Genomic DNA, 11,433 nt, shown 5'->3' on the forward strand with positions numbered 1-11,433 from the left:
CACACACTCTTATTTTATTTTATTTTTACCATGAGCACTACTTGGATTTCACAAACTTTCTTATCTGGGATCTATGCAGCATGTTATATTCTATACAAGACTTTAAAAAAAACTGTTAAAGAGCATTAAAGTTGCAACATCCAACATTCAGAAATTACAAAATGCCAACGTTAAAGGTTGTCTGTATACATTCATTTGCCATCTTTGGGCACATGCTTAATGATGGTCAGCAGTAGTAAACTGGGTATCTGAATGAGGCACTGAAAGGGGAATTAATTGTTTGTTGCCAAGGGGTTTTACAGCATGCGAATATTTAGACTTTGGTCTCCTCAGTCTCCACATCCTCTGGTGTTAGGCACTCTACTAGACTTTCTGCTTTGGTCCCTTTAGTCTTTCCTGATTGCCTTCTGCGCCTTGTTCCCCCACCTCAGCTCTTGCCCTCGTCCTGTTCTAGGTTGTCCTATATCTCCATGGATCCTATCTCTTGGCCTGCTTATTTGCTTCTATCTTTCTGGTTCCCAGCCTCTGTCCCTCTTCCCAGCTTTCTGCTTCTCTTGTCCAACTCTGCATCTCCTTCTCTCATCTCTCTGAATTCAAGTTAAGAATGTTTTCTAATCCTCCTCCATTATGTTAGTGTCCTCAGGGAATGCTTTCAGAACACAGGAAGACATGCCTATTCTCTCAGTCATGTTCCTTTCACTCTAATAGCAGTGAGAGGCAATGTTCTTTTTGTTCTCACCCCTTTCATTAATTTAATTTAATTTCATTAAAGATCAGTTTAACCTGGTGTCCCCAGAGATGCATGCTCTTAGTGATGAAAACTGAAGGTTTGGTGTGGAGCAAAAAGAAGGTCTGGTTGAAAAGACCTCAACAAAGTTCCTAAGTATAATTTCATTAAGGGGTTTTAATGTTAACATTGGTTGTGATTTTCAGTTGTGAGAATGTATAATTTATCAGCAGAAATTTCAGATATAAGTCTAAAATGGCAAGGATGCATGCCTTCTTGCAACACGTGTTTATGTCTAACCTAAGTCTGAGATAGTAGGCCAGTAAAAGAAAATGCAAGCTTCTAATTAGAGATAAGACTGAGTGAAAAATACTGGAGTTCAACACACTGAACTTTGAGGTGTACAGAATCCAGATCCAGTTAATCTTTTCTCTACCAGGGTTATAATAGAGGGTTACACTGCAGTTGACCTGACAAAGAATGTGTTGCATTTGAAAGTTTGCCTAACTCTATCCCAACCACACAGGTATAATTACATTTTTCAGGCTTTCCAATTTTTTTAGTCATACTTCAGATCCTATTCAAAGGATCTTTAAAATCATGAGGAAATATTCACACTTTGTCATATCCAGATAGTTTCTCAGTCACTGACAAATAGGCTCTGTTAGGTCCCATCTTAATTGGCATTTGCACTTTTGACCTCCAGATCAGTTGGTTATTTAAGCCTGTCTTCCTCCACTTGAATGATCATCTCAGACTGAGAGTTGTGTGACGCTTTTAACACATTGTATGTTTTTTGTTTGTAACTGAATAGGTCTAATTTAAAATCCCCTTTTGTTCTAAATCATGACAGATTGGCTGTTGGCATCTATGCTAGAAATTACAAAAATTATAACTCACCTGCTGTTTAAAACTAGCATGATATGAATGACATAGAATTGTGCTTGTTCAGAGTTGTGAACTCACTTTGGACTAGGATGGCATTAGGGGCTGGCCAGCTGAAAGCATATTTCCTTATCTTAGTGGAGTCAACCTCCTAAAACATAGTGGGCCAGATTCGGTTCCACCTGTTAAACACATAAACAGATTTAAGTGCCTAACTGCAATTCTGTTGCATTTCACGTTGGTCCCCGAAGTAATGCTAATACAAAAGGTAGATCCTCCTCCTCCCTGTTTGGTTTTTTTTGTGACTCACTCTTAAGGGTGAGATGACAAAGTTCTACAGAAAAAAAAAGCATTGGTGGATTTACGGGGTGCAATAGAATCTTGCATATGTGCATAGGTTCACTTAGATGCCCAATAGTTGGAATAGGATCTGGCCATGTGTGTTTCATGCTTTTCTGAAGGCTCTTAAGTTAGGTAATGCAATTTTGCAGGCATTTTCTGGAACAGACTCTGAAAATTAAATTGGCAATATTTATGGTCCCTTTAATCTTTGTTTCTCCTGGGTTAGCTCTTCAGTTGCATTTGAGATGCATTCAGTGCAGCGGAGTAAGGGAGCAAGGATAGTTCAAAATTTACCTTTTTTGCCCCAAATTCTGGGATGGACACCTTGGTACTTGGAGAGCTAGTGTCTTGAGACCCCTCAGAATTTCTCTCACACAAAGCCAGTTTTCAGAGAGCCTCTCAAACTAGTGGAGCCAGAGATGCTGCTCTGTGCTAAGAAGCATAAAGAAGTAGGTCTTTCTCTTTCAGACCCCGTATTAGTGGTCAGCAACATATGGCCTGCACACAAGATCTGGCCCACAGAGCCTGAAAGGGCTTTAGTGGTTTATCAGCAGTGGGGAGCTTTGGTGGCAGTGTGGGGCTTGGCCCATGCCTGTGCCTGTACTAGGGCCAGACAGTGAAGAGCTGTGTCCACACCATAGCTGGGGAGCAGAGAGAAGTGGCAGCAGGGAAGCAGCTGTAGCAGTGGTTGCCTCGAAATGCTGGGTGGTTTTGCCCCGTGGTTCTGAAAAGTTGCCTACCACTGCCCTCGATATAACTACTTTCAGATACAAACCTAGCCTTAAAAGGAATTGTGGATACCCTTGGCCCTATATGATTGGCTGTATGGGTAGCTTCCATTAGTCATCTGTCTGATTCGCCTTTTTACTCTGGAAAAGGGATTATTTTATGTCCCCAAATACAGTGTATAGTATGACTTGCTGGTTGAGAACTTATCAATAAGTTCAGTAAGGGTACCTTCAAATATTGCCCTGATAGATATATGCTGCACAGTGCTGTTGGCAATTGGGTATAATAAAAATCTATTTTGCGTATTACAACAAGACAATTAATAGAACAGCAACATGATGATGAATTTCAATGAAGTACACTAAAATAATCACACAAAACCTATGATAAATATATCATGAGTGGGATATATTTATTTTCCCCAAGCCCTTTTTACATTCTGTACGAAATAAATTTGCCATGCGTACCATAACTTCATTATACCAAAATAATTTAGTGTTATCTTTGCTTTTCTTTGAACAGGAAAATAAATATTATGAGTAGGTATCATGGTGAGCTAAGCATTTACCTTCTTAAATGATTGTAGAGCAGTGAAGAATCAAATGCAGTAGTATTTTAATGGTGTGAAAGAGATTTATTAAGACTTTGTTTTGAAGCAATTAGCTATGCTACTTATTTAGTGCAGTGCTTTATCTTCTGAATATCAGTTGGTATTTTTAGAGGTTTATATAAATATATATATTTTCCCCTAAAAAGTAACACCTGTCACATCATGATAACTTTTGTGGGCCAGAGTATGCCAGTATTACTCATGCTGAGTAGCCCACTACTCAGCAAGCAAGACTTGATTTCAATACAAGGCTATTCCTGGAGTGGTTACCTACTCAACACAAGTGGGGACAAGATTCTGGTTGTAAATAGGTAATGTAAACATGGAATAATGGCTTTGGTATGTCTTTTACCTAAAGATATCACATGGGATCTAATTTCAGGTATTTAGCATAAGACTGGAACACCATGAGCAATTGCAATGTTTTTTTGATCCACATTTGTGTGAAATCACGATCAGAATCTGGCCCATCAATTGTTTTTTGCTTGTTTTTTCACTGTATGTTTGTATTGGAACCACAAAACATGAGAACCACAGAATACAAAGGATTAAAATTTACCCCTTTAAGATGAAATAGTCACCTGTAGAAAGGATATTTTTTTCCAGTGCAGCATTTTGTTTTCCCCTAAAATAGAAGTACAGTGGAGGGTAAGCCTATCAGGGACTTCTGTCATTCATAGTGTTAACATGTACTGGTGTATGCTGTAATACTGTACTAGGTATTGGTTTTAGAAGCCACTGACAGATGCACATACTTCTCTACTGGGAAAACAGTAGCTCCCAACCCTTACTTTGCACACACAGATCTGTTGCAGTACATTATTATTCTGTTGTTTCTGTCTGCTAATTTAGATTAGGATAACTATTAATATTGCATTACAGTGGGTGCATCTACATGTTCCTTAATGCACCTTAGATACTGCACACTTTGGGCATTTATACACATACTTTTGTCTGCTCCGATGTGCCAGAAATCTAGCACATCAGAGCAGACTCGATTAATCTCCCCCACCCCCAACTCTAGTGTTAAGTTATCATTGAGATGAAAATTTTATATCAGTCTTCCTTTTCAAGAGCTGCCACAGTTTTAGGCAAACCCAAAGATGTAAGGGAAAACATTTCTTTATACATTAAAAAAAATCATATAAAAATGGATTTGCTTTTTCTTATACACTTATTTTTAAAAGAAATCCAGTTTCTAAGCAGAATAAACATGAGGCAATAAGTCACTGTGGAAAAAACAAGGCATCAATATGCAAGTTCACTGAACAGATTAAATGAAATTGTATTATTAACCTGATAATGGTTTTATGTAAATCCAATTCTAATGCCATTGCTTAAATTCTGTAATATGTTTTGGCTTATAAGAAGACTTCTGAGAGACATTTCTCTCTTTGCCACAGAAATATGTATGTATTTGTGCATTTTTCATTTATGTATATTTGATGTTTTAGAAACCAGCTAGGGTGGACTAGATAGGTGGCTACAGATTCAAAATACTCTGCAACATCCTTTAATGTCAGTGGATACAATTTGAACAAATGCTGTCCTTGGTCTTCTTGTTCCTGAAATTGGTACTATGCTTTCAGGAACAACACTGAGATGTTACCAATGCTTGTTGATTGATGCCAGCAAACTATTCTCAGAACTTAAACTGCTTTAAAGGAAAAGAAGTTCCATTAGGGCATAAATTGCCAGCACAGAATTTTTTGTGAAATAGAAAGTGAAGACAAGCTCTTCTAGCACATTTCTTACCTGTGACAAATTAACATGGCACTTAAGTAGAAATATGCCATTCCCTGCCCTAAAGAGTTTCAGGAAAAGGGCTTTTCACTTTTTGGTCTCAGTCAGCCTGATTCTAGTCAATCAGTTTTCACCTAAATTTTGTGTTAATTTTAACTTCCTTTTCATTGGTTTTAGTTGTAAAGATTTATAGGTCATTCTGAGCCACGCTTTAAAGTTCAGGTCTCAGATAATTTGTTGCTTCTGAATCAATACTGGGTAGATGTGCTTACAGCACCAATGCAAAGACTTAAAAACATATTTAAGGTCTTCCCTCTTCAACAACTTAAGCACTGACATAAATGAAATGTAAATATGTCTTAATTGCTTTGACAAATTTGGGCCTAACTATATGTTGTTGGCCTCTGCTGGCTGGAATGTCATACCTTGCCCAGTAGATGTGACAACATTGCTTTTGGGGGATAGGAATCTTAATATTATGATGGCTACTCCAGAATTTACTTTAGCTCCGATATTTCAGAGACAGAAGTGAAGTTCCCATGTTCTGTTTTTCCTGCTGCACATGTATAATTTACCTGCTGTCCAAACTGCCTTCAGAAATCATTTGGTTCTGCCTTACTAGTTTTATTCTCATACTAAGGCATTGTGAGAGGAAGAATACTTTTGAGGACCTCTCTCATGTTAATAAAAATGTTATTGCATTGACTAATTCACTAAGGATTTGAAGGCTTTGGCATTAAAGGAATGTGACTGCCCCTTAAAATATGTAGTTTTACAAGTAGTCAGATCAAGGAACTCATCATTTGTTAAAGCAGATGCTATTGCTCTTCAGATGATCAGCCACTCCTGATCCTCCTCAGATGAATGTAAGCATCACCTCTTTGACATTTCTGGATTGACAGGAGCATTTCAAAACACACCTCTTTTGCGAGGAAACAAGCTACTGTGCTGTCTGCCACATGCCATGAAAAAAGAAACATAGATAAAATTTGGCTGCCAGTGTGAAGCCTGAATATGTGAAATTATATATTTTTCAGATAAAAAGAATAATTAAATATAAAGAATACTTCACAGAGTATGTATGTTTTTCCCTTAATAATGCTTTGATTATATGTTTTATATCATTAAATCCTATTCTACAACATGTGTATTAAATGAACAAATAATATAATTTTTTCAAGTAACAGACCTAAAGTAACAGATCTAAGAGATCTAAAGGTGGGCTGAGTGAAGTCATCTCATGGACCATATATGTTCTGCAGGCTGCTAGTTGGACAATTCAGCTTCAAGGCATGTTATATTTATTTACAACTAGAGAGCAGTTGATTTCTTGTCAGGAAATGACTTAAATGAGCAATATAAAAGGAAATCTATCTCCCCAAAGTAATCTCTAATCCTGTTCTAGGCCATAAGAAATTCTTCTCTCAGGATTTTTTTAAATTAATTGCCCATTCACCAAGAATAAATTACATTGTAGGTCATACAACATCAAGTTCACTCATTCCAAATGATGATTTTGTTCTCTGCTCAAATGAATGAGTACTATAGATCCTGATAAAATGACACTAACAGTATTTAAATAAAATTCAACTGGTGTTGTGATTGAAGAAGTTATCATATTCCATTAAGTCTAGAATGTAAACTCTTGGATTAAATCCATACTGTTTTCTTTTTTTTTAAGTTGCTTTATTCATTTCCCAGTTGATCATATTCAGTATCTGCCACAGGGTAAATCTGTTCATAAAGATCTTTCTCAGGGTTACACTGGTGTTTGTGACAAGTAGGTAAACACCCTTTTTGCAGCCAGAAACAAGTGTTATAAAGTACTATAATTTAACCCATGTTTCCAAGAAATAATTTGGCATTGTTGCTCAGAATCAATTAATTTAAAAACAGTCAATTTTCTATGGGAGCCCTAAGATTCAAACTCCACCTTAATAGTTTATAGAAATGTGGGGGGGGGGTTGCTATAAGATCATGACATTAAATTGTAGTGAGTTAAATATTTTACCTAAAATCTAGCTGATTGCTTTATTGTGTTAACTGTATTCTGCACAATTTTTAAATGTTCTTGGAATGCTCAGAAGATTTTTGAAGTAATTTCCAGCATCATTCTGGATCACTGTTTATGGATTTAAATGTTTATTTTTTTTTATAATCTCTGCTTCAAGCACAAAGTTACACTAAAATTCTTTTTTAAAGTAAATTAAGAAAGCTAGATCAGTAAACTTCCCACACTATCCTGCCAACCAGAGAGGGTGTCTCACTATTTAATTTATTACTGAAGAATGAGGCAGCTTGCCTCTGGGATTGATTGAAGTCTTTTTATTCTTGACACCTTCATAGTCAGCTGCTCAGCATGGGTAAACTCAAGCAACACAGGTCTCAGCCTTTGGCAAGAAAAGAAATTCTACAAGCAATTGGCTAATGCCTCACAAAGAAGTTTCAAGAGAGGTCTATGTGGGATACAAAACCAAACAGCACTAAATTGAAACTGCCCACTGAAGACAAAATGTCTCATTTTGCGAGAGGCATATCAGAACGTTGTATACTCCTATTCAGTCTGACAACGGCAATCAGGACGAGAGAGTTGATTTTCTCGTATTAGTAGCTAGTGACCAAAGTATTTAAACAAAGTAATAACTTTCATACATAAAAGTTTTGCTTTGTATGATGGAAATTATGGCCCTTTTATGTTTTGCTGGGTTTTGTGAAAGTAAATATATTAATTTCATAGATTTCATAAGACATCAGGGCTGGAAGGGACCTCGGGAGATCATCAAGTCCAGCCCCCTGCCCAAAGGGCAGGAAGTCACCTGGGGTCATAGGATTAAGATAATGTTGAAAATAGTATGAAGCTATTAAAGACTGAGATGGTTGGATATTTGGTAGCAGAGACCATATATGTACCCAGAGATGATCTGAGCAGGGTGCAGGGCTCAGGGCAAATCAGCCAGTGCAGGGCCCCACCCCCGGACATGAGGCAGCCAGCAGCAGATTCGGCGGCATGGGGGTGGGAACATTGGATGCACCGGATTCAGCAGTGGATTCAGCGGTGGGGGTGCCAAGTGGCCAAATGTGGAGCTAGTGGCAGTGCGGAGTCACCGCACTGCTCTACCTGGCTCCCTGGGCCCGCCCAAAGCACGGGACCCAGGGCAGTTGTCCTGATTCACGCCCCCCAGGGATGGCCCTGTATGTACCTTAAATAGGCAGGTTATATAGTCATGCTTAGATCCTGATTTCTATTTTTGAGTAAAGGGACCTAAAATAGGAAGCAAATTTTATTTATACCCACTTTAAGGTTCCCAGAGTTCAGCGTGACCTTAGATTAAATTGAGGATGAGGCCTCTGATGAACAAATTATACCTTATACCAGATTAAAGTGAGAGGAAGGACCTACCATGTGTCAACTGCTCTGTGGTGACTGTTTCATATGGCTGCTTCTATCTCATGGTTACTGGAATCTCAGCTAATGAACCTTACCCCTAAATGAGTCAGGACTAAAGTACCCTGGTTTAGCCAGTGCTTACCTCAGGATAGAAGCAGACACAAGAAAAAGTTACCTAAAGCAACATGTACTCCTCCTTCCCTTTTAATTCAGTATATTTTGTATATCCCTCTATCCCCTAAACTTCCCAGATGAAAAGCAATATAGAAATATATTTGCAACATTTTTTTGTGAATTAAAAATAGTTCCAGCTTTGGTCACTACTGCTTTTGCTCTTCTAAGCTGAAGTATCACTAAGAAAATATCCCATATCTACATAAATTCTATTTAAGTAATGGGTGAGTTATGGAACAGGACTGATCAGAAGCAATCAAAATAACATTTTCATTTTATATGATGATATTTAATATCTTTATAACAAAGTCCATAGGGTAGGGAATAGCTTTCACATTTTTGTTTGAAATCTGAATGTAAATGGAAATAGCTGCATTTGGTAAAACTTTGTCTACACTATTGTATTTTACCAGCTCTTGATTCTTTTTAGAGGACATCAGATAATAAGCAGTACTCTGTCTGATACATTTAAGCAACTGAGAGAAAAGATCATAAATTGTGGGAATTAATGGAAAACCTTCAAGAAAAAATATCCATACTACATGTGTAGAAAGCTGAATGGTAAGTGGTCTTCTGTTCCATAACTGTGGTATAGCTTGTATTCCGTATAATGCAACTAATTGGGTCTATACCAGATTTGTCCTGCTAAATCCTTAAGGTAACTAGTCTCCTTGAGCAACATTTTTTGTAACAAGCCTGTAGTATCTCACCTAGGATTAATTCTAACCTCTCACCACCCTGAGAAACAACTAAAAATATTTATAGAAGGACTGAATGAATTGGGAAATTTATAATGGGAAAGGACCTTTACATTTCTGTGTCCACAGCCTTTGATTAGTATCTATTTGGTAGATTTTTTAGTCGCTTGAATGATAAGATAATAGACCAAATCACAATTTTAACTTGGTGTAAAATTGAAATGCTTGATACTAAAATGTATTTATATTGACTGGATGGAAAAAAAACTTTGTACAATTAAACCTAGGGCTCCTTTCCTAATTGTCCTGTTTAGTATCCTGTAGGCTAGTACAGTTTATTTCCAGAATGTTGAAGGGATATATGTGTGCGTGTGAAAGACAGCACTATTGCTGGCTAGCCTGTTAACTATTGCAATGAAACTGGTTAAGCTTATACAATATGCTAACACCATCTTTCACCCTATAGCTGTTTACCTGAGAAGGAAAATTAGTGACAGATTTCTTAGCTTTATTTCTTGGGAGACCATGTTATACTTGGCACAGCAAATATTTCTCAAAAACCATGATCTTGAGTAAGATTTTACGGTGTGAGCTCAGGCTCAAACCTGCCCCTTTCAATGTAACTGGATCACATTGACTATACCAAGAGTTTGCAGATCATACTTATGGTCCTAAAGCTATGAAGGTGGTAGGAGTTATCCCAGTGATTTTTAACCAGGGTGCCATGGCACTTGGGTATGTTGAGATCTTTCAGGGGTGTCATGGAGTACCACACAATGCAAACATGATTTACAAATAAACTCAGAGTTTTAAATTGGGAATTCAGGTGTTAAAAGCATTCTTCCCTGATGGTCTTTCCTGAGTTCTTTGCAACAGAAGAATTGCTCTATTCTTTTTCACTGTGTTTTTGCTTGTAGCCATGTTTGTCTAAGGACATAAGGCAGGTGAGGCTCTTTGAGTAGATGTGATATCTTTTATTAGTGTAGCAGGCTTGCCTTTTGGAGCTTGGGTTGAGTCCCAGGCTTGACATCTTGCTGTTTTGATTGGTGGAGCTCATCCCCAATCAGGAGGCAGCAAGAGGAGTTCAATCAAGTCCCTCTCCTGAGGGGAGGAGGAGAGGAGTTCACACCCCCCCGCCCCGCCCCATGGACCTGATTGAAGACCGCAACACTCGGGTCCAGAAGACTTCAGGGATGGAGCCCTGGAGCATATGAAAGGAGCTGCGTGCCCAGCATGAGGAAGCACATCCAGAAGAGAGAAGAGCGAGGCTTAGAAGAGCTGAAGAGAGCTGCTCAGCAGGATGAAGCAGTAGCCCGGAAGTGCCCCTGAAGTCTTCTATCACTGGGGAATGGCAGATGGCTCTAGCAGCTAGGCTTTCGGTGCGCAGCACAGCAGACCGCATCCAGACCCTGGGAGCTACGTGAGGCGGCTCAGGTCTGCAACCTCTGGCATGCGGCCAGAGACACGGTGCACAGGACGGTGCACAGAGTAGGACCTTTGGAGCGCTTGGGAAGCTCAGGTCCTCAACCCCCAGAATGAGGTTGGGAGCTCGGTGCAGGAGATGCTGAACAGGGAGTCCAGGAGTGGACCGAGCCTGGTGCTGCACAAAGCAGACCAGGCCTCCAACACATAGCAAAAGTTTGAGTCCAGAGAGCCAGACGATGATCGGGCTACTTAGCCAGCAGACAGGGCCAAGCCTGAGGCCCTAAAAGCCCTGCATAGCGGAGCCCTGTTCCAGGGGACAGCAACCCCCCTGAAGCCCACTGCAGGTGAGAGAGCAGCCTGGTGCAGAGGATGAGGTCCACCCTCCAGGCCTGGGAACCGCAAGTTGCAGGGAAAAGAGGATTCCCACAGGGGAGGGGGAGTCCCCCCTGCTTAGTTAAGGGCTCCTGAAAGGGGAGGTCCCACTGAGAAGGCCTCCCCTAAAGTTACCATCTTCTTTGTAGGGCTTGGGAAAATCATAAGGGCTTTGGGGTTTCCCCTTGGGATTGAGCTTACCTTTGGGGTTTATTTGTTTCAGATCAGATACCTATCTGTGACTTACCTGTATCTGGAGCATTGGTATAAGGTTTTATGTTATTTACCCAAAAGGTATTGTTTATGTTACTGGTTTAGATATCTTATATATATATTGTAC

At 39.2% G+C, this 11,433-nt stretch overlaps 1 long non-coding RNA gene across 1 annotated transcript in view; it reads left to right on the top strand.

Annotated features, from left to right (window-relative positions):
- Positions 1–10,194, top strand: part of LOC109322605 — a 23,918-nt gene extending 13,724 nt beyond the window's left edge. The window contains exons 2-3 of the long non-coding RNA XR_002104429.1: positions 4,520–4,524; positions 10,123–10,194. This is a non-coding gene — a long non-coding RNA (uncharacterized LOC109322605). The remainder of the gene's footprint in view (positions 1–4,519; positions 4,525–10,122) is intronic.
- Positions 10,195–11,433: the final 1,239 nt, after the last annotated feature.

This window comes from Crocodylus porosus, unplaced genomic scaffold (assembly GCF_001723895.1).
Source record: "Crocodylus porosus isolate Cpor-Errol unplaced genomic scaffold, CroPor_comp1, whole genome shotgun sequence".
Classification (NCBI taxonomy): domain Eukaryota; kingdom Metazoa; phylum Chordata; order Crocodylia; family Crocodylidae; genus Crocodylus; species Crocodylus porosus.